The following is a 27,001-nucleotide window of genomic DNA, read 5'->3' on the forward strand; positions in this document are numbered from 1 at the left end:
AGCACATAAGGAAAGCTGTAACAGCATTTCATGAGGATATTTTATTAGGTGGAAAGATTTTTTTTAAAAGGATGAAATTTCTAGACTTTATATATTTAATTTATACTCCAATATTTGAAATGTTTCTCTTGATTATGTGTATATTTTTTTCTATTTTTATAACAGAAAGCAAGATGGCTGAAATCTCCCTCTTGATATACATTAGGTTATTAATACATGTCATTATTACATTTGAAATGTCTGATTTTCTTAAGTACTAAGTTTGACAGTTGATATCTCTGACATTTCCTGTGATCCTTCTTGTTTTACTTTTATTGTGAAGATATATCCTCAGTCTTTCAAGTGCATGGTTTGGCTTGTGATTATCTTTCAAAATATTTTTTAGAGCTATTTTTGTGAAACCATGGATAACTCAAAAATTCACGTTATTTTCAAATATGAGTTCTGTCATGGAACCAGTGCTGTGCAGACGGCTCAAAATATCAACAAAGTGGGAAGAATGTGGTTGATGAATGAACAGTATACCCATGGTTTGAGAAGTTCCATTCTGGTGATTTTAATCTTGTAAACGAGCCATGTGGGCGACCTGAGACCAAGGTGGATAATGATAAGCTGAAAGCTGTAAGTGGAAGTGAATCCATCTCAAGCTACACATGAATTTGCAGCAAGGTTTAATGTTACCATTCCAACAGTATTGGACCATTTGAAATAAATGGGCAAGGTACAAAAGCTGGATAGGTAGGTACCACATGAATTAATCATCTCAAAGCTTGCCTTTCTTTGCTGTCACGACATAAAGGCAAACCATTTCTACACCATATTGTTACATGTGATGAAAAATCGATTCTTTTTGACAATCACAAGCATTTGGCATAATGGTTGGGTAAAGATGAAGTGCTGAAACACAGTCCAAAACCGAATATTCATTAAAAAAAGCTAATGGTGTCTGTTCAATGGTCCAGCGCTGGTATTATCCACTACAGCTTCATGAAACCTGGTCAATTGATTACAGTGGATGTGTTCTGCAGCCAACTGGATGAAATGATGAGGATGCTTGCTACTGAGCAGCAGAAATTGGTCAATAGAGATGCCCAATCCTCTTGCAAGGTAATAACGCTCAACCACATGCCACACAAACAATGCCGCTCAAGCTACAGAGGCTGGACTTGGAAACTCTCTGTTATCCACTGTATTCACCAGACCTTGCACCAATGACTACCACTTCTTTCAGGCTTTGGACCATTTCTTGCGAGGAAAAATATTCAATTCTCAACAAGCTGTGGAAAATGCCCTTCTTGATTTCATCACCATTCACTCTCCAGGCTTCTTCATGGCTGGCACAAACAAGCTACCATTAAGATGGCAAAACTGTGTTGACAATTTAGGCGCATACTTTGATTAATTGTACTGCTTCTTGTTTGAGATATGATAAACTAATATTTTGATTGAAATCTGACATTCCATATTGAATGACCTAATATAATAAAAGTCTTTGTTATATGAAAATAATACACAGTGGCCATTCAAGGATCAATAACTCTGAGTTAGGAAATTGCACACTGGAGTACTGACTCCTCTTGCTCCTTTTACAGCTGATCTCTAAGCAAGAAGTCTGGGGAGAATATTTCAGTGACATTCCTCTACAGTAATTCTCCTTATTTTAAAAAATTCATTATTAAAAATTTCTATACCCTGATTAAGCTGACCTGATAGCAAATCACACAAATTTAAAAATATTACCTCATAATATGTTGTCTAATTGGTTTATATAATGTAATGGAATTTATATTTCAATATGTACAAAATTTTTAATAATAAAAGTATTTTCATAAATTTCATATCAGAACATTCCCTGATTTGTAAGTACTCCTAGGTTTCAAAAATACATTTTACATTTGAAAGTGAATTTCTGCATTTTGGAAGAGTTTAAATACCCAGCACACATAATGTGTTTTAAATCATCTGCCTTTGACAGCTCAGCTAACATGCCAATATTTAGATTTCACCAGACACTTTTGCATGTGGAATTAGGGCAAGGACTTCTTCAAAACAAATTTTTAAAATCTTAGATTTATTGGTTAAATTTAAGAGCCTTGAGATCTGAAAATTAAGGAGAATTATATATTATAAATTATGAAAAGAAAGCACATTTCTAATTAATTAAAAAAATTGCCTTAGAATAAAATGCCTGAACTTTTTGGTGATTTTCCCTTCTATTGTTGTAGGATTAAGGTAAGAGAATTATATTAGAAGGTTATTAGCTGAGTCAGTGCTTAGGGAGCATTTTGAGAACCTGGGGCTTTAAGTACCACACACATCGAGAGAAGCAGTTTTACTTAAAGCTCAATATAATGCAATATGGAGAAATAATGCAAACGATAGTTGTAGGGGATATTGCCCTTTTAATTAAACCTTAGTATTAATATATCACTTATGTGTCGTTAGTTATGTTCCTCCATAAAAGCAGCCAAAACAACCATTTTACAAATGCAAAAATTGATAAAGAAAATGGAAGGAAGAAATGATGGCAGAAAAAGAAAGAAGGAAGAGACCAAGAAAGAAGCCTCACAGTCACAAGTCATTCCCTGGGCAGATACATTTGTTCACATTTGTTTCCTCTTCCACTCTCACCAAATGTAAATATACACCCTTTGGTTCTGTATTTTATTGTAAATATTTTAAATTCGGAAAATCTCAATACATGTTTTCTGTGTCACTGCCCAGGGGCCACATGGTCATTTTATAGAAGGACCATTTATCACCCACATGAACCAAGGGGGAGAAAGGGGAATGGTTGATTTAAATACCCGAACACAGAATTTACTGTGGATTTAAAATCTCTGACTTAATGTTGCATTAACTACTGGTGGCTGCTTTACTGCCTTTAAAACATGCATATATAATTGGATACTGTAATGCTTTGCGGGTAAAATAAATACTGACTCATACTAAAATAAATACTCTGCATGATGAAGTTCATATAGACATAAATTAATCATTTACCAGTTAACCAATATGCACAGGAAAGAAATAGATCACTTATTAAAGGTTGCCTCATCTATAAAATGCGAAAAATAAAATGCTGATATATTTTACTGTGCTGCTGTGAGGAAAAGTGTATAAAATTATTGCTAAGCAGTTTATAAGCCATAAAATGCAGTATGAACATTAAATTAATAATATTTGTACTAATTCAGATTCAACACCCTCTGCATTAAATATGTCTTTTTGCCTATTGAAGCATACACAAAACCGAGCTGAGGCTTTTTATTTAATTTTTAATGGTGTCTTCAGAATTCTGCAAAGCATCACATTAGTTATTGGCTATGTTAAAAAAACCTTTCCAGTGGCTCACTTCCACCATTTCTAAGGCAAAATTTTTGGCTGTTCACATCCTCAACCTCATTGTTAAAGTCTTCTCCCAAAGGGCTTTATGTCCTTCACTTACATAGACATAATAGTTACAAAGGGAACATAGGTTTGATTTTTTTTTAATCAGGTAGAAATTATTAACATGCTCTGGGCTTTGCTTTATTCTAAGTTATAGATTGAGATAAGGAAGTAATGTTAAACTGGGAGAGTGTGTTGGGTCTCTGCATATTGCATCAAAACGATCTGCAGTGTGAGCCTTCTGTGCTGGGACAGCTGTCTGCCCATGAATCTGCAAGGTCTCAGGGCCACGGCGCTGCTCAAATGCTATGGGCTCCAGAGATAAATCAAGCTTCTGTTTCTCAGCCCGAATGCAGAAATGTCATTCAAGGGCACAAGAGAGACCTAAGCAACATAGACCATAGTTCCTTTCTTCTTCTCCTACCTTTCCTTCTTTTTCATAGAGTCTTGTTATTTAGAAGACCTACTTGTACAAAACCTGTAATCCACTCAGCACATTTTTAACACTGTCAATGTCCCTTTGACTCTCAATGATAAGACACATCAGATGTTTCTCTACTCACTTCCTTTTATAGAGGCCATTAACACAGACATACCTCCTCTTCTTCTACTATGAAATGATAAATAGCTGGCTGGAGAGGTTTGAAATATTGCCAAATCACCCCCTATGTATCATGCGTCACCAGCCATAACAAACAGTGATTAATCGTTGGTCATGAACTATGTTTATGGCTTTCTTGTCATCAGGAGGTAGGTGTTTTCCTGAATCAGGTTTAAGGCTCTAATGTTTATGCTAGGAACATGTGTGCTAGGAAAAGTGTACCTAGGTTCAAGGGAAACTAATCCTCACATTTTCTTTCATTTAACTATTTATGGAGCTTGGTATTTCCATCTGTATTTCCCTCTTTTTGCCTCAGGACTCACCCAGGAGTGTTCTGATCAGAAATCTAATTTATCCCCCAGTAAATTCACCATTTTGGTGATAAAAGTGTCCTTGTCCATTAGGAAAAATAACAGAAAAAGGAATATGGTTAAAACGCAAACTCATCCCAGTTAAAGCTCACCAATGGTCAAAAGAAAACACAGTGAAACTGTTCTTGCCATTTCCTAAATCCAGCCAGGGGGGTAGAGGGATCAAAGTTTTCCTAAAAGAACTACAATAAGGGCAGAGCACCAGAATATACAGCCAATAGAAGGAAGATTAAGGCTTTGAGGGAAAAGGAATGAGGTCAATTAGGGTGTAATTCTACTTAAATTCAATGTATGTAATATATGTCAAATGTCTGCGGGATATCAGGCACTGGAGTAGGTGTTTGGGATACACCAGTCAAAACCAGCAAAAATCACTACCTTCATGCAGATAATGTTCCAGGGCAGGGAGACAGACTATAAATATGAGTAAAGTATATAATTTATGAAAAGGTGACAAGTATTATGGAGAGAAATAAATCAGGAAAGGGAATTAAGAAGTGTGGGAAGGGTTAGATTTTCAGAAGGGTGGTCAGTGAAGATCTTATTGAGAAGGTGACTCTTTTTTTTTTTTTTTTAGACAAGGTCTTGCTCTGTTTCCTGGGCTAGAGTACAGTGGCATTGTGATAGCTCACTGCAACCTCAAGCTCCTTGGCTCAAGCGATCCTTCTGTCTCAGACTTCCAAGTAGCCAGGACTAGAAGTATGCACCATCATGCCAGGCTAATTTTTGTATTTTTTGTACAGATGAAGCATTGATCTTGCTCAGGCTAATCTCAAATTTCTGACCTCAATTGACCCTTCTGCCTTGGCTTCCCAAAGTGCTGGGATTATAGGTGTGAGCCACCACACAGCCACCACGCCTGGCCAGAAGGTGACATTTGAACAAAGACCTGAAGGAAGTGAGAAAGCAAGTCATGTGGATTTATGGGGGAAGAGTGTCTCAGAGAGAGGAAATAGCAAGTGCAAAGGTCCTGAGGCAGGAACATACCATGTTGTGCTGGCAGAATTCTAAAGAGGCCAGAGTGGCTGGAGTAGAGTAGAATGGAGGAGAGAGGAACCAGAAGGGAATGAGTCCAGGGAAGTCATCATTGGGTTGACTCCATGAAACAGGGAGTCACTGTAGGATTTTGAGTCAAAAAGATTCAAAGGAGCAAAATGATCCAACTTATATTTTATTGAAAATAGACCATAGGGAGCAAAGGTGGAAGCAAAGAGGTCAATTAGCTTAATTAAAATACTTCAAATCTCCTTGCATAGGTTTAATGAATATGAGCCAGACATTAATGATAGAGCTTAAAATTAAATGCAAATACATAGTAACTACGCAAAACTAAAACTAGTTGGGAGAAAAAATTCAATTTAAAAAACTCAATTTCCACAGCATCAAATGGTAAGCTTGAATATGTTTTTAACTGAACATATGTAAAAAAATAACCATTAAAGTTTGGGAACTTCAAACATCTATTGCTAAGGAATAGATTAAAATTTTTCCTTCTTAACATTGGATTGTAGAATTAAGCAAGTGCCTATTATGATGTTGAGATGGTCCTCTTAGGTACCCTTCAGTCCTTTGCTTCTCAGGAGGTGGAAGTTGGAGAAATGTGAACAGTTAAGAAGAAAGCATATCACCAAGAAAATTGATGGGACCCATAGTTTGGATTAATTGTAAGTGTTTTATTTTCAAATTTAAAACATATGAATGATGGGAACACACAAAAGCTTGGGTCTTCTCTAGGGAATAAAGAAAATGGAAAAGTAAAGACATCAATGAAAGGTAAATTTAGCTTTATATTCTACCTTCCTGGCAGTTGTAATGATTAGGTTATGAAACAGAGCTAGCTCTTTCCCCTATCTTTTGAACTCTTCAGGCTTTGAACAAATTAGGGCTGAAAAATTGTCAAAATTCACAGGGTGCCCATTCAGAGAGTCACTTCCCTCTCTGAAGTAGGTTACTACACTCACCTAGGGAAAATTATAATGAATTATAGTTAGGTGGCTAATTAAAAACGGAATTATCAACTACATTAAAATATGCTAGAAAGATGTGCATTCATTCATTCTTTCATTTTGGAAGCCTACCTTTTCCTTAAAAAAATCCTCACTGGGAAATTTCATGTTTAATATGTAAGTCTTTTTTTTTCTTCTTAAATAAATTTTATGGAAGCAAGTCTAAGATTTTTGTTTATTGAGGCAATGGATGTAATTTGAGCTTTCTATGTCCGTGAAAAGTACCTAACATCACAGTTTTTCTTTACAATGAGAACAGAAAGCCATGATATTAATCCCAAGGCAATGCAAGGTCCCCAGAATTGCTTTTGAGTCAAAGGAATAATGATGATTAAAATAATAACTGCTACCATTTATTCCCTGCTAATATATGCCAATCCTTCACATCTCATTCTCCCAAGAACCCTATGAGGTAATTTTATGCCCATTACACAGATGAGGGAACTGAGCTCAGACAAGTTAGGTAAATTATCAAAGGTCACACAGCTTGAAGGTTATAAAGCTGAAATGCAACTTCAGCTCTGCCTGACCTCAAAACTCTTGCGTTAAGCATGATTTTTCCCTCCTTAAAATAGTTTAACATTGTCAGAACTATTTTGTTGCATTCAACTGGTTTTGAAATCAACAATATTTATGTACCATAGAACCAGTTAATCAAGAGCTTATGTTAACCAGAAGACCATATTTCCTAGCCATTTGCCCAAACATCAGTTTATTTTATAAAGTAAAGCATGATCATTAGGAGACCTCTGATGCATTATTAACAGCAGATGTTAAGAAGTAACAGCCACCTGGTACTGTAAGTTACTTTTTATATGGCTTCCCCTGTTTTCATCTAATTTCTGGAAGATACACATTAAATGATGGCCCATGAACTTTGAGACAATCCTATCCACGGGGCTGCTAGGCTAGTCAGGTATTAAGTGGGTCAGTCTACTCCTAAAGGCACCTATAAATTGGCCACTTCAAGTAGATGACTTGGCAGACAAGCATGACTAACTGTACTGGGTTGGGCTTACTGAGATACAGCACTTAATACTGATTCCCTGTGGGTGATCTGGAGTTCATTCTCAAATAAATAATGACAATAACAACAACATAACTACACTAATATATATATATATATATATATATATATATGTATATATATATATATATATATATATATGTATTGGTGGGGGGGCTATTGTGTATCAGGCACTGTGCTCATTACATATATTACTTCACTCTACTCCAGGGTTTCTCAACCTTGATACAATTGACCTTTTGGGCCAGATGACTCTTGTTGTGGCAGGCTGTCCTGTGCATCTAAGGACACTTACTTAGCAGCGTCCCTGGCTATTACTCACTAGATACCTATAGCACACCCACCCCCTCCAATTGTGACAGCCCAAACTATCTCCAGTCATTACCAAATGTTTCCTGGTGGGCAAAATCACTTCCTGTAGAGAACCTCTGTTTTACTTCCTCAACAGCTGGAGGAGGTTGGCATTATTTAACTAATATTACTGATGAGGAAACTGTGGCTCTAAGAGGTTTAAGTAAAATGCCTGAGGTCTCACAGATAGTAAGTTACAGAGCTGGAATGCATGTAGACTGCCTCACTCTGAAGACTCACACTGTGGTTGAAATTCACTTGTGAATTTCATCTGCCCTCTCTCCCCTTCCCTTTGCCTTCACTCTTATATCTCATCATAAGATGTAACAGTGGGAGGGAAAGGGGTGCACATGACATACTGCACAAAACTTTTATTGCACCATGGTCTTTTATTAGACTGATTAATTCCATTTTAATTGGAATTCTGGAAACTAATGAAAAAAAATTACAAGTGTTAGAAGGTCTATTCTCAGCGTTCTTGAATCTGTCTGATTTAATTCTAACCAATTAGCATGCTATTATGGAGGAATATTATGTTGAGAATCAATATTATGCTAAACACTAATATTTTATTCAGTATTAAAAATTTATACAAACGGCAATACAAGTGCTTTATCCCTACTTTCTCTAAATGAGAAGAAATGTTTCCTTAGGGCGATTCCAGTGAAGATGATATCTTCTTCGGAGACTATTGTTATTATGCTTTACACAGATCATTGCTTAAATGAATCAATAAGATTTAATTGAATGAAATTTGTTTATTTTATTATAAGATGTATGAGCTTTCAGGGTATCAAAAATTGTTTCTCTTTTTATACCTATAGTATAATCCCATCTTAAGATGATAACAAAAGTACATTATTGTCCAATTCTACACCGTAAAAAGAACGAAGTAACTGTCATACTTATCCTGATCTTAGGATATAATTTCTTGCCTTTTCTTTTTTTATTTCCTAACCATTAGACAATATGGGAGATATCGTTTCTTTCTTTCTTTTTTTCTTTTTTCTATTTCTATACTCTGCCCTTTTTTGATTCAGATATAATCTTAGTCTGGAATCTGAAGTTAAATGTATCCAGATTCTGCACTTTATGTCTTACTTGCAAAGAGGAATACACCTATATACTCTAATATCTAGATAAACTTGAACCTAGACAAACATTTGATAACCACCTAAAGATAGTTTAGTTAGGCATGATTTCAAAACCGAATTTCCCAGTGTCTGGTGTTACCACACTCTTTGATTTTAGACCCCTGGGCCCACTGCAGGGATCCCATGGAGCTTCCAGGCCGCTCCCTCCTCTTGTCCTTGTTTCTTCTACCTCCTTAATTCAGTATCTTTTTCATGTTTCCAAGCTAGGCTAGCTCTGAAAGATTTCCATAGTTTGGATGTAATGATGATGTTTACAATTTGTATCACTTATTCTTTAATTCTCAACTTCTAGGTCAAATATTTGAAAACTTCCTGAAAACTATACCCTTGAAAACATCTCTGACTTTGTGAATTATTATAAACTCTGTTCCACAGTGTTAGAATTAGAAAAGTTTTGCTCCATATTTTTGTGCCATTTGGGTAGGCAAAGATCAATCAGTTAATGTGCATGAAGCTTAAAAAGGTTGCTTATAATTCTAAAGGCATATTAGAAGTTAAAAACTGACATGCAAAACTAAAGTAAAAAAGAAACCATCAAATAAATTAAGCTAACTGAAACGTTAGAGACTGGAGGTATGTTCAGCATAATAATCACCATTACAAATAGGAAAATTTAAACTAACAATATAACATTTAATGGGTTGACTTTTCTGAAATATTGATAGGATTTCATTAATAAGTGTTTTATGCATATGGCTATTCTGAACGTTCCTTTAAAAATGAAAGACTAATGCCTTAATGAGAGGTATTATTATGTGAACATATTTGAATCTGGCTTATGAAAAATAGGACTTGAGAATTTGAAATGTGTGCATAAAATGCAAATAGGTTTAATTAACTGAAAACCCATAAGACAGAACTTCTTCAAATAAGCAATTACTTTGGGGACTAATAGTGTAAATAGCATCCTTATTCATTAGCACAACTACCCACATGAGAGAAGGATCAGCAAATTTTATTCTTTAAGTTATTTATGCACACATGATAATATCTCATTAATTTAGGGCTTCGATAAATTTAAAATCTTTTGATGATTTGTTCATGAGCTGGGCTGACGTTTACCTTTGCTTTGCAAATACTTTATTTATAGGTAGATAATATATGGTGTTTTAAACATTTATTTTCAGTCTTATGTACACTTTTTAGACACAGAATAAATAATTTTCAAGGAACCTCAGGCACTTTACAAGCTCCTACATACATCCAATCTATATGCTAATAACAAAATGTTCATATGATTTATTATAACAGGTCTCCTTAAGGACTTCTACTCTGTAAATGTTTTGCTGAAGTTACTATATGTAGTTAAAGGTAATAAAAGCCACATTTGTTTAAAAGTTATCTATAATTCAGCCTTCTCACAAATTCAGATATGCCCACCACCCTAATTCATTGGAATAAATGAAATTTTATAATATTCATAACTATACACAGAAAGAGTTTTTCTTTTAAATATGCATTAGAACATAAAAACATATAAAGAAAAATAAAATACATTGAAGTCTGAAAATAACTAACAACATTATGGGTGGACAAAGGAGAAAGTAAACTGTCCACTTCAAATCATTTTAAGTCCTTTACACACAATACCCTGGGGAAAAAATTTAATAATGTGGCCCTTTCTTCAAAAGTTGATTTTGCTTACTTGGCTCTAATTACGTGCAGAGTGATAATAAGATTTTCCAATTAAAGACAGACAGTGCCCAGGCCAAAATAGGTGGATGATCCAAGCCAGGGCATGTGGGAAGAAGAAATACCACTGCACAGCAATCTGGCCATTTCTAAATCTTCCTTGCATGTGGCCATGACTTTTTAGAGCCCACATGTCAATTTTCTGCACAAAATGCTACTCACTGAAGAATTTTAAATGTGTATAAAATGGGTAGAAGAGTTATGTTATTTTAATGATCAAAATTCATATGTAGATCCAAATGACTCAAATTCTAAACTAGAGAAAACATATTCAACTAGAATTTATAAAACCCACAACTGAACTAAAACATGGAATATTCCTATTTTTTTATGAAACATTCTGAAGACAAATTAGGATATTATTCATAAGTCATGCCATTTTCACACAAGAAGCATTTCCATGTCTTTGTTAAATATCATAAGAAAATTATAAAGAGAGGAAAGCCAATTCTGTTACCCAAATTAGTAGCTACTCACCATACGAAGGGGGAAAATAAGCTTCAATTCCATTTTCATGACTTAATCAAGAATGCTTGATGAAGAGCCCTCTTTCATGTGCTGCTTGACTGTTACAAAACCTAGGAAGGGGATATCAATACGGAATGGGTCATTATCAGGAAGAAAACTACTCAACAATATAAGTTTCTTGGGTCAGGGATTATTTCTCATCAGAATGAGAGCTATTCCAGCCAACCACAAGCCATGTACAAATCTCCCACTTGCCCACGAAAGTTAGAACAAGGAAGGCTGAAATGAGTGCTGCCTTTGGGGACAGAAGACCTGGGGTTGAATCTCACTCACAGGATCTGTCTGAGCAAACTTGAAGTCTGTAACTTCACTAAGGCTCATTTTCCTCCTCTCTCAGTAACAACGCCAGCTATTCAAGGGGACTGTTCTGATGATCAAATGGAATGATGTGTGGAAAGATATTTAGTTAACAGTAAAATTATTTATTTATTCCCTGACTCTTTAACTTAAGGATTTGAGGTGGCTTCCAAATATATATATACATATATATATTAATTAAATATAAATAAAAATAAGGAAATAGGGTTAAGAGTAAAAACGGAGGGGAGATATATATATATATATATATATATATGAGCTTATATTGGTCAACATACTTGAAGTGGTTAAAGTTATACTCTAGATTCGAATATCTTGGTAATTTAGGTGAAATACGCCCCCCCAATTTCTGTTATAACTGCTATTCTTAGGAAAAAATACATTGTTTCCTCCAAAGAAACCAAGTATTTTACCTTCCTGATATAAAATTCATATAGAAATTTTTCATGTAAAACCTACTCTAGGGACGTTGAGATAAAATGGACTATTTTGTGAGTAGAACTGACAACCTAGTATGAAAGCTGAAGGGCCAACCAGTACTTTTACTTGGAACTAGTTATTTTTTCTATGAAAACTGCATTATTCCTAGAGACAAACTTGAAGCTTGAATCAGGAAAAATCCTAAATATAAACCCAATATCTCGTAATTAGTGAATCCTCTGGCTCTCCTCCCTTTCTGTGCCCCTCTAACACACACACACACACACACAGGAGTTTCTTCACTCAAGTCACTTTCTCCAGGCCAGTGGCTGCTCATTAGTGACAGGGGGCAGAGCTGCAAAGATGAGGTGTGGACCAAATGTGAAACCATCCTGACAGCTGCACAGCCCTTTTCCTCGGGCCATTCCATGAGCAAAGGAAGAGAAAGGAAAATGTTACAACCAAGTGATTTTTATCATTGAAACAAATCTCAACATGAGGCATCTTTCTTGAAATCCACATCTTTATTTGGGGGGGAGGGGCTTCCATGAAACTTCACTTCTCATCCCAGGAAACTCCCCTGAAATTTCTACTTCTGGCTTCTCTTCCTCTGCCTTCCCTTTAATATGGGGCTTCTACAAGGTTCTCCACTTGGCAGCAATTTCATTCCCATCCACAGCTTAAATTATGTCCTTTTGGATGCTTTTCTGGACTAGAGCCTCATCCCCATCCTCTCCTGAATTTACTTTTCTTTTCATACCTAAAATCAGTGGCATCATCACTCTCCCTGGCTCAACGCTTGGTGTCATCTTCATTCTTCCACTCCCCTCCACACAGGCATCCAGCTGATTGTGGCCAATTTGCACACAAAAAGCCCTATTTCCCATCTACATGTTCAAGGCCAGCCTTAGCATTCAGAAACTCATCCACCATCTCCCATCCAGGCAATGGCTTCCCATCTCATGCCCTCCTGCTTCCAATCTCCATAATTTCCCAGCTTCCCTGGTGATCTCAGTCTTTTTTTTCCTGAAACTCATCCTTCTGTCATTACTTGAAAACTTCTAACATCTCTCCAACAGATCCCTACAGAATGAAGTTCAAAACATTTCAGCAGAGCTTTCCAAGATCTGAGATCAAATACATTTGCCACTTTCCACATAACCTCTCTAGTCATACTAAACCATCTCCCCTGTCATCCCACCCCCCACCACCAAAGTAGTTTCCTGTCTCCCTGGCCTTGGATAGCAGCTTTCTGCTGTCTGAAATACTCATCTTTTAATGCCCAGTATAAATACCATCTCCCCCAGGGATCTTCCTGAATCCTTGAGTAAGAATTCATTACACCTTCCTCTATAAACCAAGGATCCTTAACTGCACCACGGCTATGAAAATCACATTTGTGGTACTCTGGCTTTATTTTGAAGAGCAATACATCCAGCAGTACCTTTGCTTTCAGGAGGTTTATAATCTAGCTAGGGAATCCTTGCTTTTATTTACATTTCTAACTCCCTTGGGATAATACTCAAAGCTTAAGTACTATGGGTGCTCTATAAATAATAGGAGATTAGATGATTTTTAAAAGTCAAATAGCATCACAAAAGGCTCTGAACATTGGGCTAAAAACACCAATTTAGACAATATTTTCTGAACAATAAGTGACAATATCAAGATTGTCCAAATTTGGAAGACAAAAAAAGAAAAAAAAGAAAAAAAAAAAAGAAAGAAAGGAGAGAGGGTGAGGGGGAAAAAAAGTGGACATGTTATCTTTTAAAGGTGGACATGTTATCTTTTAAACACAAATTTGCTTGACCATTTTATAAAAACCAAGTAAGTGTTCTCCTCTGAGGAAAAATGTTGCATTTATTTTAATGAATCAGATCATAAAAAGCATTTGAGATTATCACATGAATATACATTATTACATAAATTTATGTTATGATAGATTTTCTATGAAGGGTGCAAAATGCCTTCCTGGTACTTATCCTAATGTCTGGTACATATAGATGGCTTAATATTTGCTGAATGAATAAATGCTAACTCAGCCACTTATCTCTCTCCAGCTGCCTCCCCACCCAATCTCTCACTTCCTCTTCATGGTTGAACTATTGCAAATAATCACCGATGCTTGTCTTTATTCTCTTACCTCCCAATGGCAGCTCACACCACTTCAATCTGACCTCTGCTTTATCATCTCACCCACTGTGCTGAGACTTCCACCCTGTCTCTCCTCTGGGTGGGTTCAAACTTCTGTGTTGCAGCAGGAGCAAAGAGGGAAATTGAGGCTGCAGCTCACCACACAGAAGTCACCGGGCAGGAGCTCTGCTGTGACATCTCAGGCTCCTTCTTCCACACAGCAATGCTGGCTGGTGGGGCAGGCAAGCCAGCACTACCTCATCAATATTTGGTTTATTTACCCTGGCCACAAGGGCACCATTGACTGGAGGAAGCAGTAGGGCTGTGCTCATATAATTGGAATGGGGTTCCAATTTTCTCTCAAACTCAGACTCCCAACCTCAGACTCTTCCATGCTCAAAATCCACCCTAGTTGCACTCTCTTTCTCATGGTCACTAACATATCACAATGACTTTCCTCTCTATCATGTCTGTGCCCCCAATATTGTTTTAAGATAGATAAAAAAATATGAACATGTAAAATGTTCTCAAACAGGCAGGACCACAGACAGAACTAGTTACAACTATATTTCCCATGCATATCATTTAGCAATTTCTCTTTACTTTAATTCAAAACCACTTGTCTCCTGATCAGAGTTCTCCATCCTTGCTCAATAAAACAAACATTTCTCAGTCTTCTTCATTCCACTCAGCTGGGTGACCACACATACCTTCCTGACCCCCTGGCTCCTCTGCCCTCCATGTCTCAGAAATCCCTGGGTTTCACTGATCCTTCTTTCATCCTCTGTGGGCTCATCCTTTACTATTGGGTCATTATGGGTTTGATTTTCTCAAGACTTAGGTCCCTGTATTCTTTTCTTCTGCTTACTTCATAATCTTTCTCTAAACAATCATCTCCATCTCCAGACCTATCAATGTGAAGACGAGTCACGAGTTTATATCCCAACATCAGTCCTCTTTGACAAGCTCCACACCCATGATCCCATATCTACTTGCTCTCTTCTGTGATGCCCCAAGACATCTCAAACTTGACATGTCCAACACCGAACGTAGCATCTGCCTTCATAAACATGTCCCTCTTTCAGTGTTCTCTGACACTTACTCATGGGGTCTGCAAAAATATTGCAGAGATGGCCTGTCAGTTTTGGCTCCTATATAGATATATATCTTAAATCCATTTACTTTTCAGAAATCACTAACACCTCATCCTTCCTCCCCTAGGCCCAGTTACCACTATCACTTTGCTGAAATGTCCAACTGGTTGATATAACTTTTGCTCCACATTGTAGCCAGAAATATTTCTTCAAAATATAAAATTAATGTTGGAACTAACTACATCACCCCCTTCCAAAAAAACAAAAATCCCCACCCTTCTCACTAGTCCTAGGATAAAGGCATATTCCTTGATATGGCTAAAAAGGCTTTCACGGTGATGGTCTCTGATTACATCTCCGGACTCAAGAAGTTCATCCTCTCTCTTCTTGCTCCAGCCACTACATCCTTCCTGCAGTCTCTCACATGGCCCATGCTCTCTCCTGCTAGAGGGTTCTTCCACGTATCCTGCCTTCTGTCTGTGCTCCTGGTCTGGTTGATACCTATGCATCACCTAGGTCTCATTTTCCAGAACCTTTCCTCATATCTCTTTTGTAGCATTTAGAACAGTTTCCATTTCATACTTATTTCTGTCATTCTTCTACTGTTTGTTTTCCCCACTAGGCCATAGGCCAAATATAGGCAAAGAATATCTGATACACTACATTGCATCCTAACAGTGTCTGACACACAGTAGGTCTTCAACAAAGACAACTTCATTGAAAGTATGGGAGTGTTTGGAATGAGTATGAAAATAAACACAGATATAAATTCAGTGAGAAAAATGTACCCATAGCTTACAGTTTTAAAATCCTAAAGAGTTGGGAGCACAAAGTTGGGTCACAAGAGCATTGACTTCAGAAATTAAAGTAGGAGGGTTTCCTTCCTCATTCAGATTCAGTAGTGGGTGGATGGGAATGATACAGATTTTTAAATGAAAAATTTCACCTAGGCAGAAGCAATTGGCTTTAACATATGAGAGATACGCTAAGACATGAAGGTAGTATTTTCCAATCCTATTCTTGCCATTTTTGCCACTGTGTATATTGAGCAAAAGCCACTGAAAATGGAGGAAGGGAGGCCTAGGACCAGAGACATGCTGGGGAGGCAAAGGAGAGATGAGATTTCAAAAACGTTTAAGTGTCTGGATTATGGATATTTTTCTGGGTATGCCTTTTTATATCCTAGTTTCTAAAATCCATGTCATCAAATGCAATATAATTGTCTCTGCTTCCATATGGGGACAGAATTCTAGCAACTGTATCAGGATCTCAATAAATAGGCAAAACTAAAATGTTGCATAAGTTGTTTTCCCTCAGTTACATTCTAAATGCAGCACCCCCATCCCCCCCAAATCATAAAACACAAATTTTGTAAATTAGAATAGTATCAGTTATGAATGCACTTTTGCAATTATGAGTAAAAACATTCCACATTGAAATAAGAAATGCCATCTGATTTCGATTTAACACAAAGGAGAAGAAACACATTCCATTTAAGAATGACAAATAAAGCTGTCAATGTGATCCATTTATAGCCCCTCAGAGAATGCCACAAATCCACATAATGTTCTGAGAAGCTAGTTATTGTATTTGCTCTCTCAAAGAAAGGAGGCGTAGAAGTCCCGGATGGACTCCTATCCAAGGAAACCAAGGTTAGCTGGAATCACTCCTGTTAGTCAATGTCCTAGCATGCCCCTTTAAGGGGAGAATGACAGCTTCAGCCGTTTTATTAAAGAATGTGTAACAATGGAAAGGGTGGGCTCATGGAGAGGGGGTGAGGCAGAAATAAGGACTGTAAAGAATGGAGAAGCCCTGTTGTCTTCATTGCCCCCTTCACCACCCCCCTTACTGGTTTAATGAGGCGTCTTTCCAAAGGTCTACTGCTGACAAAAATTACGATAAGCCATAAAATCTTAATTATAAACACCCAAAGTGCTAGTCATTTTTGAGCAGTTTTTTAATGGGTTATTTCAGGCTCAGACACAAGGGCACACGCCAAAAACAAAACATTGGAAATATCTCTTTATTTCTTATTGTTATACTCAAGCCTCCTTCTTTTAAGAAGCAGTTTTCTATTAAATACATATATGCATATATTCATGTATAAGTATATATAAAATATGACCCTCTGCAAGGCATAACTGATTTTTTTTCTCCTTTGCATTGGCTGCTAGAAAACTGAGAACAAAATTTGTTACTATCTTCTAGCAAGCGTGTTGAATTTCATGGCATAAATTCTGAGTATGAATCTCTCTCTTGGCCCTATCTTATGCTTTTAGCCTTATTTTTTTTCCTTTGACTCATTTTTTCCTTACCTATTTGGAATATATTTTATATTGTGGTACAGTATATATTTTTATTAGCCTTTCTCTGTAAGCCTTAAATCCTTTCCAGGGTATAAATAAAATATATAACATTTATAAATAGTCTTTTTTTCCCTATGGAGGGTTGCAAAATTTTCCAAAAGCAACATATAATTGATTACCATTAAAGTATTAACATTAAGGTACTAGCATCCATGATAATTATTTTTTTGTGTGATATTTAGCTCAAAAGTCCAATTACATTTTCTAATTTTATACATATACTTTTAGAGCTGAGATTCTTAGCTTGAGATCCATGAACTCAAATTATATGCAAAAAATTGTGCATGTAAATGTTTATTGAGGAAGAGTTTCAAAATTTTAATTCTGAAAGGTGAATGTGACCCGAAAGATTAAAAATTACTGCTTTGCAGTAGAATAATCTTGAAAAGCTAGATCTTGGTCTTTATTCATTCGATGAATTGACACAATATTTGTTGAATACCTATTAAGTGCCAGGCACTATAGTAGATACTAGGAAAACAACAGTAAACATGCAGGCTTGGCTCTGATGTTTGGGTGCTGCTAATCCAGTGGGGGTGACGGTAGATGATAAAAAAATTATGAAATAATCAGATGGTAATATATCATAATAAATAAAACAAAGTGATGCAATAGAAGGTCAGTGCGATTAGGTGGTTAGGGAAAACCTCTCTGAGGAGGTGGGCCAAGCAAGATCTGAGGGAAGAACATTCTAGAGAGAGGGAACAGCTAATGCAAAGACCCTAAGGGAGATACAAGCTTGTTAAAATCCACACCTCTTCCAGAAAATGTAATGGTAGATCTCCAAATTCACATTTTCAGCACTTTAGTCTTGAAATATCTACATGATCTTTTCCTTTTTTTCATTTTCTTTTTTTTTTTTAAAGTAGATTTTTCTAATGTGAGGGAAAGGTATACTCAGGAAAAAAATTCAATGCATTTTATGATATATTGAATTCATTCCATCTATTTTTGAGTCTACTATCTTTAACACACTGTGGGAGACGTTCCCAAGGTGCTTAGTACAGACCAAATAAAAAATAACTGCTATCCATGTAACCATAATGTACCTTAAACCAATCCCATATTATTCTGTATCATAGGCATATGAGCCAAGTCAATTCTAGAGTTCACATGCTTTAATGCACAGTTTGAAACCCAAAGCTCTTTGGAAAAGCACCAATCACCCTGTTAAAGTAGAACACAGATGAGTAGGAAAAAGGAACACATAATGAAAATTGGGGCTAAAAATTCTTTGAAATAGGAACATTGTACTCTATGGCTTGGAAAACCCTGTAAACAGCCCTGGCTGCATAAATCAATACATTAAGATGTGACTAAAGATCATAAATGGCTCCTGTATTATTAGATGATTTCCTGAACTAAATTCTGTACTAGTATATTAAAGAAATAATATTCCAATATGATGACTATGACTCTGAGGTCACAGAATTCTATGCTGGGAAATTCTCACTTGCTGAGAAGTGCTTACTGTGCACCTGGCACCTCACTGAGGACTCTATACACTGTACCTTTTGAGGTAGGGACTATTATTAATTCTATTTCACTAATACGAAGACACTGAGGTTTAGAAAAGCAAAGTGACTGGCCTGAGTCACAAAGCTAGATGGAGGAGCCACCAGGGGTTGGAACCCGAGCAGTCTGACTTCAGAGCACCCAAGGATACCATCTCCAGCCCTATCACCTACTTCAAGGAAGCCTAGCTGCTTTGTGAATTACCTCTGATACACTCATCATCACCCTTTGCTGTTTTAAATGGCTGTGGGAAACAACTATCATGTGCTAATTAATTTAAATATTAGCCAAAAAAAAAAAGAAGATGGCAAATTTGCTATTACAAGTAATACATACAATTTAAGAAAAAGTTGACTTGGCTTTGGATCAGAGGAAATTATTTGGATTACCCGTAATATTCTCTCTTAGGAGAAATAATGAAGGATTGAATATATTTATTTTAAAATTCTCTTAAAAGTACAAATATTATTTTGGTCACTTATTCCTGCCCTCATTTTTTTTTTAATGAAATTTCGACTTGGAGAAAAGAGATTTTAAAGCTATATCCAAATCTAGAAACCAAACAATTTTCCTCTTTTTTTTCACTTCCCCAAAATGTTTCATGCAGGTTGCTGGGAGACTAATCCCCCTGGAATAATAATAGGGGCAGCAGTATCGTATCATAATACTTCGGTACCATTAATTGAATATTTATGCAGTATCACACACTGTGCAAAGCACTGTACAATTTCATTTTATCCTCACAACAATCCCATTAGTAGTTTCTATTATTATTCTCGATTCACAGCTCAGGCGGACACAAGGACTCACAGAAGTTGCCCACGTGTCAACGGCCTCCCAGTCATAAATGAAAGACCTTGCACCGGGCCAAATGTCTCTGGGGCTTGGGCCCCCCACAATTTCCCCATACTATTTCCCTTTGTTTGATCATATTCTCTCCCCTAAGCGACACATCAGTGAGGGCACTCGATTTCCCACCTTGAGAAGTCTAAACTGTTTAGAATTTAAATCTTTCCATCCAGACTTTTTTTTTAACTTGCCTTCAAGGCCTAAGAGTATAGGGAACTTGCCTCCTCTCACAGCTTCAGATGTCGCCCCTACCCCCTGCAACACACTCCAGCTAAATTCTACTGCTCTTCAAGGGCCACCTGAAATCCACTTTTTCAAGTCACCTTGCAGACCTCCCCAGCCCAGGCTAAGTAACTGAATAGTCTGCCTCTACTGTCTACCACTGCAGATGACTCTGGTGTCTCCAAGAGCTTTGACAACCTGGAGCCGCAGGAATGGTATGAGAGTTCTGTTGGAATGTGCCACTGGACATTTTTCCTCAGGAAAAATGCTTTTATTCCTTTCTTATAGCTTAACAACCACTCAACATCCCCCAGTCCTGCAAACTAATGACATTAAATGCAAATGTTCCCTGAGCAGTATTGCCAGATTTAGCAAATAAAAATATTATATAGGACATACTTATACTAAAACATGACTTACTGTGTATCTGAAATTCAGATTTAACCGGGCATCCTATACTTGATCTGCACTCTTGTCCTGAATATTTCATGGATATTAACCTCATCTCTCAACTATACTGAATGTAAGCATCTGGGGGGAAAGAGACGGCATTATTTCTTCACAGAACTTAACAGCCAACTCATTGCTAATTACTGATTTATTTTTGTGGTTCAACAGAAACATTTTGGAATACTCTTGATTTGTAGCCAATATCAAATCCAGTAGCTATATCATAATTATGTACACACACACACATATATATGTGTGTGTGTGTGTGTATGGCTTTTGCTACAAGGAAACAGATGCCCATTATACCTAGCAAACCAATTTTGATCATTTCTGCTATTTACTGGATTCAAACACATTGAACTCCTCCCCAAAATATCATTGTTTTTTAAAAAGTCTTCTCAGGAGGAATCTAGGAAAATTAAAAACACACACAAATTATTACTGGACTTCAAAGTGAGGTCTTCAGACCATTTGATTGAAAAATCACTAAAGGTATTGTTAAAAATGCAGTCCTCTGAGTGCAATCTCAGACCTATTAATTCAGAACCATGCAGAAGGGCTCCAAGCAATCTGTGATTTTAAAAAGCCTTCCAGATGATTTTTATGCCCTCTAAAGTTTAAGAACTGCTTGTTTATGAGATGTAATACTCTAGCAAGGATTGCTCTCTCTGTTAGAGAAGAAAAGTTATCATTTTAGTCCTTAAAGATAAGCCACCAACATTTTGGAGTTCAAAATATCAATCATCTTTTAAATGTGTCTTGAATCTGTCACACTAGTGTTAAATGCTCAGCACTGTAAATTTTCCATTTGGAGCTTCCAAGCATTGAAAGAGAATTGGTAAACTAATGATAGGTATTAAAAGGATGCTTGATGGATCATTAAAATAGTAAATGAGTCACTGAAGTTTACAGAGGCCAGAAGAAATTTTAAAAATAGGCTATCCACAGTAGGATGTTTTAATGCTGCTTCCCAGGATTTGTCTGGGCAACCTAAGGCTCTCGGAATTTCTGAAAGAAAGCCTCACTTTTCAAAGCTCCCTACCTGGTCCTCAGGATTTTTGATCTCTTGGTGAAAAGAATGCCAGTTTGTAAGTCACAGTTTGTAAGTTCTACGTTTTGCTTTCCTCATCAATAAAACCATTGCCAGACCCAAGTTACTATTATCATTCTGAGGTTCAGTTTTCTCTGCTCTAAAACAGGGAGGCTGCAATATATGCAGTGTGTCCTTTTGGTCTGTGTGTCTGTTGTCTCTGTTAATATATTCGGACCTCCATTCATAATTTAGCTTCACTCTCTCTAACAGTGTAAGATCGATGATGCTTCATTGAGGTTATCCCCAGGAAGGGACACTACATTAGCCATTCACACATAGCTTTTCAAAATATTATTATTATTCATTCAAATAAACTTATTGATCAATAGCTACGTGCCATTTGTCACCATACTAGGTCCTGGGAATACAATAAAGAAAAAATGCAGACAAAAGGGCTCTGGCCTTAGGCAGCCTACATTCTGATGGAGAAGAAGATAAAAACAATAACCTTATATAACCCGAGATGAAAGTAAAATAACTTTGGTTTGTGATCAGGCCTGTGAGGGATCACTAAGGGCTGACACAGAAAATAACAGAGGTGTGTCCAGGAAAAGTCTTTTGAAAGAAGTAAAATTTACTTAGATCTGGAGGAAGAAACGAAGATGATGGGGGCTGGAGGATACGGGGGTGGAGAAAAGGGCAGAAAGAGCATATTCTGGAATCTCGTGGGAGAAGTTGCTTATGTGCTTGGCAACCAAAATCCTGGAACAGTTTCTTCTATCTCTGAGAGATAATTTAATCCAAAACTAGAGAAAGGAAACCAGAGGCCCAGAGGGTTTAAGGGACTTATCCAAGGTCAAATAGCCAATTAGTTAATGGGAGAATTCTTCCATGCTTCAGTCCACAATGTACACTCTTCTCAGTTAATGTAGCAGGAAGTGCTGGACTGCCTTGGTTCAAATCCTGGCTCTTTCACTCTTAAACTGCTCCTCATTGGGCATGAGAGCTTCTTTGAACCTAGGTTTCCTCTTGAGTGAAACACAGACAATGTCTACTGCATAAGATTATTATAGGGATGTAATGAGATATTGTGCCTGATATGTCTTAGCTGCTTGATAAATGCAAGCTCTTTTATTTCTCGCCTCATGCCCTTTCACCCACAGCAACCTGCTGGAAAGTCCAAAGTAGGGCAGAGGTTAAGTTACTTGCCTGAAGGAATGGCACAGGGAATGTTCTGGAATACTGGGCAGGAGCCTATTTAGCAGCTATCCATCTGAGAGTGGAGGACATACAAAGAAAAGGCCACTAACATGGGAAGGTGTCAAGGAAAAACATCTCCAACTTCACTGTTTTGCTCACAGTTTAATCTGCTAGTGGTGAATCTAGAGTTGTCTTCAGAAAACAAAAAAAGATCACTCATATCAGTATTTATACTTGAAATTAGCATATAAGAAACAGGTTTTACTCTAGGATACCAGTAAACAGAAGAATGACACATTATTAAAAACATGCTAAGAGAAAAATGTTAACATGCCACTCAATCAACTGGGAACAAACCAATTATCTGCAGGATATTAAAATGATAGCTAGTGTTAAAGATGCTTAGAAACCAAGCTCATGAAATTGGAAGAATCAATAATTTATCTAAGTAACAAGGAAGATTTTTTTCATTGTCTATGAACAAAACCACAGATTGAACTTCAGCCTTAAAATACCAAGAGGCATATTTCGTGTATTAAAGAGGACAGCTATGAGGCTGTCCCACAAAGTCTGCATGTCCTCCCTGTAGGCTTACCCAAAATATTAGGGAAAGTTTATTGTCCAGACACATATGAACCTGGGCTGAATATTTCTTAGTTTCAGAAGTTTACTGGGTCCCTTTTCCCCCAACCATAAGGTAAATGCCATTCCATATATGGCTTTTTGAAATGTTGCTTTCTTTATGATTCTCTACCCATGCTGCCTTATGGGAGAAATTTTATTTGAAAGTTTCATAGGATGTGAATTGAACTCATTATTTTGCTCCAAACTCATTGTTTAATTGACAGGAAACATGCATCTAAATCATCTTGTATGCATGGCAGAAGCAGCTACATAAATTTAACAATGGGTGGATTATTACTATTTAGCATATTTATGGAATTTTAGATTCAGGAAGCATTTTACAAATCTTTTATTAGTTAATCCTTACACTTCCGAGTGAGTCTGACAGGTGGTAAACAATGCTTTGGGTTTTAAATTGCCAATATGTGAAAACTTTAATGGGGTAAAAAAAAAAAAAATCTACAGCATTCCTCCTTGTTCCCCAATGTGCCTAGGGCACATTTTTGATGCTTTTTTTCTTCTCACCAGAGACCAAGGCTAGATGCCCAGGAAGCAGAGTTGCACACACCTGAAACACCAGTAATAAAAAAAGAATATACTGGGTTCTGTTCCAGGTCAGGTGACCAACATCAGGGGAGACTTCATCAACAGCAAGATGCTGTGACAGAATTCTCTGCACAGATACCTCCCAGTAATACAGCACATAAAAAGGCACATAAAGAAGCAGTCAATTTTCCTAAAACTATACAGTAAACTTAGTTTTAAATTCTAACAATGTCACACCTGCTGCATTATTTGAACGACATCACCAGTTATCCATTCTCTTAAAATACATGCATATATATTAAAAAATAAAACTCAGTTCAAACTAAGAGAGTTTATATCTCCATTTTTTTTTTCTTTTTGAAAAGTCACAAGTTTAAAAAAACCAAGCTCCCTTGAATATCAATTCAAACTTTTTAGGAGTCCTCCAATCTTCCCCTCCTCCAGACACCACAAGGTATTGGGGAGCACAGCAAAGAAAGCTCCAGTGAATATTAGTCTAATTCTTGACCCAAACCTTTTCACAGCCCAGGGCTTTCAGAAAGAACAAACCAAGACAAATCAACCCCGTATCACCTGAGGGCCAGACAGGAGGAGCCGCAGATGCTGTGCCTACTTCCAGAAGACCCCAGTGTTGTCACGTCCAGCTCAGATTCTTATCTCTGCTGACTGACAGTGACTTTATCCCTCTAATCCCTCTGGCCACCCGCCTCCGCCGTGTGTGTGTGTGTGTGTGTGTGTGTGTGTGTGTGTGTGTGTGTGTGTGTGTGTGTGTGTTGGGGACGGTTTGGTGGGAGGGTGCTGACAACACCCAAAGTATCCTGGAAGCAAGCACCCTCTGGCGCCCGGTGCTTTGCCAGAGCAGCTAGGCAGCTGTCAGGAGGTCAGCGTGAGGTAACCAGGGCATCCCCCCACTTCCAGGGGTGCAAACGGATGCTACAAACCCTTGAGGCCCCCCTGAGTCTGAGCGGGGAGATGGGCAGGGAGACCCCGTGACCCCGCGCCCCGCCCCCACCACGCCGCGCTACCTTGGCTCACCGCGGGCCCCGCCGGCCGCTCTCTGTCCTGCGGGCGGCCGAGGCTGGCGCCAGGGGCTTTGTAAAGCCGCGGGGACAGCAGCCGACACCGCCCCGCCGACCTGACCCTCTCCCATTCGGCCACCACCCCAGGCAGCTGTCCCCGCCTGCCACCTCGCTCCTGTCCAGGCCGCCGCCGCCCTGAGGGGGCGGGGGCTGGGCTGCGGGTCCCTCCCTCAGTGCTCGAGGCCCGCGGGACAGTCATCTGGGAGGGGCCCCGGGCCGCCTCCCCGCGCCACGGAGAGGTCAGCCCCGCGCGCGGGCCCCTCTCCCGCCCCGCCGGCGCGTGCGGCCCCGCCCTGCTCCGCCACCCACCTCTGGGACGCGCGGGGGCGCCAGGCGCGCGACGCCAGCCAGCCATGGAGGCCAAGTCTGAGGAAAGTTTCTGGCGGTGTCAAAGGTCAGCCTCTCCTTGTAGGGGCGTCCTCTAGCCCGGAGATGGACACTCAGGCGATTCCATCTGCGGGTTCTGCTGACATCACAGCCCTCACATCCCTTGGTGTCGTCTCAAGTAGTTTACACAAAGACTCCATCACTGCTGCAGCCCTCTGCACGTTCGCCCTTCAGAGCCCCAGGTTAGTGGCATTTCAGCGGAAGGGTTTAAGGAACTTAATTTTACAATCAAACAGTTAGTATTACAAACCTGCACATTTATATGTTAGCCCTGCACCAAGCTCTAAGTGTGGTCGCCCCTGAGGAATCCAGACCTTCCAGTGACCAAGAGTATTTAGGCCGTCCCCTGCGTGCGCCTCCTCACCTCCAGAACGTTCGGTCTTTTTACTCTCGTTTTTTCATTTCCCCTGGGATGGGAAGGAGGGGTGAAAATAAGATGCAACAAGATCAATTTGAAGAGCTTTTAACGGCGGGCATAAAAGTTTATGGGAGAGGCAGTCTGCAATCATTGAAAATAAGATTAGAAATTTATCTGCACACCTCACTTCAGTTTTACTGTTTCTGCTTGATCTTGAATAATGAAGAGATAGAGGTATCTATAATCTTTTTTAGCAGAAATAATACCTTTCTAAGAATTATTAAGTAGATTATATGTGTAATATAGTTATGATGTCAGATGGGGTAAAACTCTATTGACATAAGAATGAAGCGATCTAAATGGGCTGACACTATGAAACCCAATTCTCTGGCATAGTAAAATTGGTTTTGTCTTAAGAGTTTAAATAATACAAGCTAGATAACATAGAATCTTTATAGTCCTAACTGCCATTTAATGAAATTATTTCCTTTTCAATATCTCTATTTCCTTCAACTATTTCTGTTTCTAATAAGATGTAATTTCAAGATTGCTCAAAGCCTCCACATCCATTCTTTCTTTAAAGTAATTAATGGGTGCTCAGCAAGTGGCTGGCAATGAGCTTGATGCAGGTAATATGAAAGTGAACCAGGAGTTAACATTCTGATAGGGGAGAGATACTTACTAAATAGACAAGTGCAAAGATAATTAATTGTACCTGTAAAACATTGTATGTAGAAGTATGGAGTGCTAGGAGAGCAACCCCTCCAAGTGGTTTTACTTTTTTGGCTTGAACTCTACAATTATTTTAAGGCTGCAGTTTTTTAAATCATCCTTTTGTTCATATTATACATCCAAACCATTAGGAAATCCTGATGGCTTTATCATCTTTAGAAGGTATTCCAAATCCAACCTCCACCACTACCTCTCTGTTCTAAACTAGCATTTTTCACTTGGATTTGTGATAAAGCCTCCAAACATGTATTCCTGCTCTCAGTCTTGCCTCTATGGTCTATTATCCATATAGCATTTAAGATGACCCTTTGACATATATAATATAATATAGTTATATATATATACACATGCACACATACATACTCATGTCAGTCCTCTGCTTGCATGCAGAACTACCTAGTGGCTTCTCATTGCTCTCCGAGTATGAAACAACCTTGACCCTGGCCTCCAAGGCCTTGCCTGCTTGCCACCTCACCTCTCTTACCTCCTTCTCTACCACTGTTACCTTCCAAACCCTGCCACAGCCTCTCTGGCCTTTCTGCTCCTCTTTCAACA

General features: G+C 38.1%; 1 protein-coding gene across 5 annotated transcripts in view; it reads right to left on the reverse strand.

Moving 5' to 3' along the window:
- RHOBTB1 (Rho related BTB domain containing 1) overlaps nucleotides 1-25,421 on the reverse strand; it is a 121,431-nt gene extending 96,010 nt beyond the window's left edge. For 2 of the 5 annotated variants that reach the window (XM_012762765.3, XM_012762757.3), the window contains exons 1-2: nucleotides 24,916-25,113; nucleotides 11,070-11,170 (exon numbers count right to left, since the gene is read on the reverse strand). The gene's annotated coding sequence lies outside the window, so the exon portion shown is untranslated. Of the gene's footprint in view, nucleotides 1-11,069; nucleotides 11,171-24,463; nucleotides 24,597-24,915; nucleotides 25,115-25,278 lie in introns of those variants that run through there. The other 3 variants (XM_012762759.3, XM_076010022.1, XM_012762758.3) reach the window with 3 other exon arrangements.
- Nucleotides 25,422-27,001: the final 1,580 nt, after the last annotated feature.

This window comes from Microcebus murinus, chromosome 14 (genome assembly GCF_040939455.1).
Source record: "Microcebus murinus isolate Inina chromosome 14, M.murinus_Inina_mat1.0, whole genome shotgun sequence".
Taxonomy (NCBI): Eukaryota; Metazoa; Chordata; class Mammalia; order Primates; family Cheirogaleidae; genus Microcebus; species Microcebus murinus.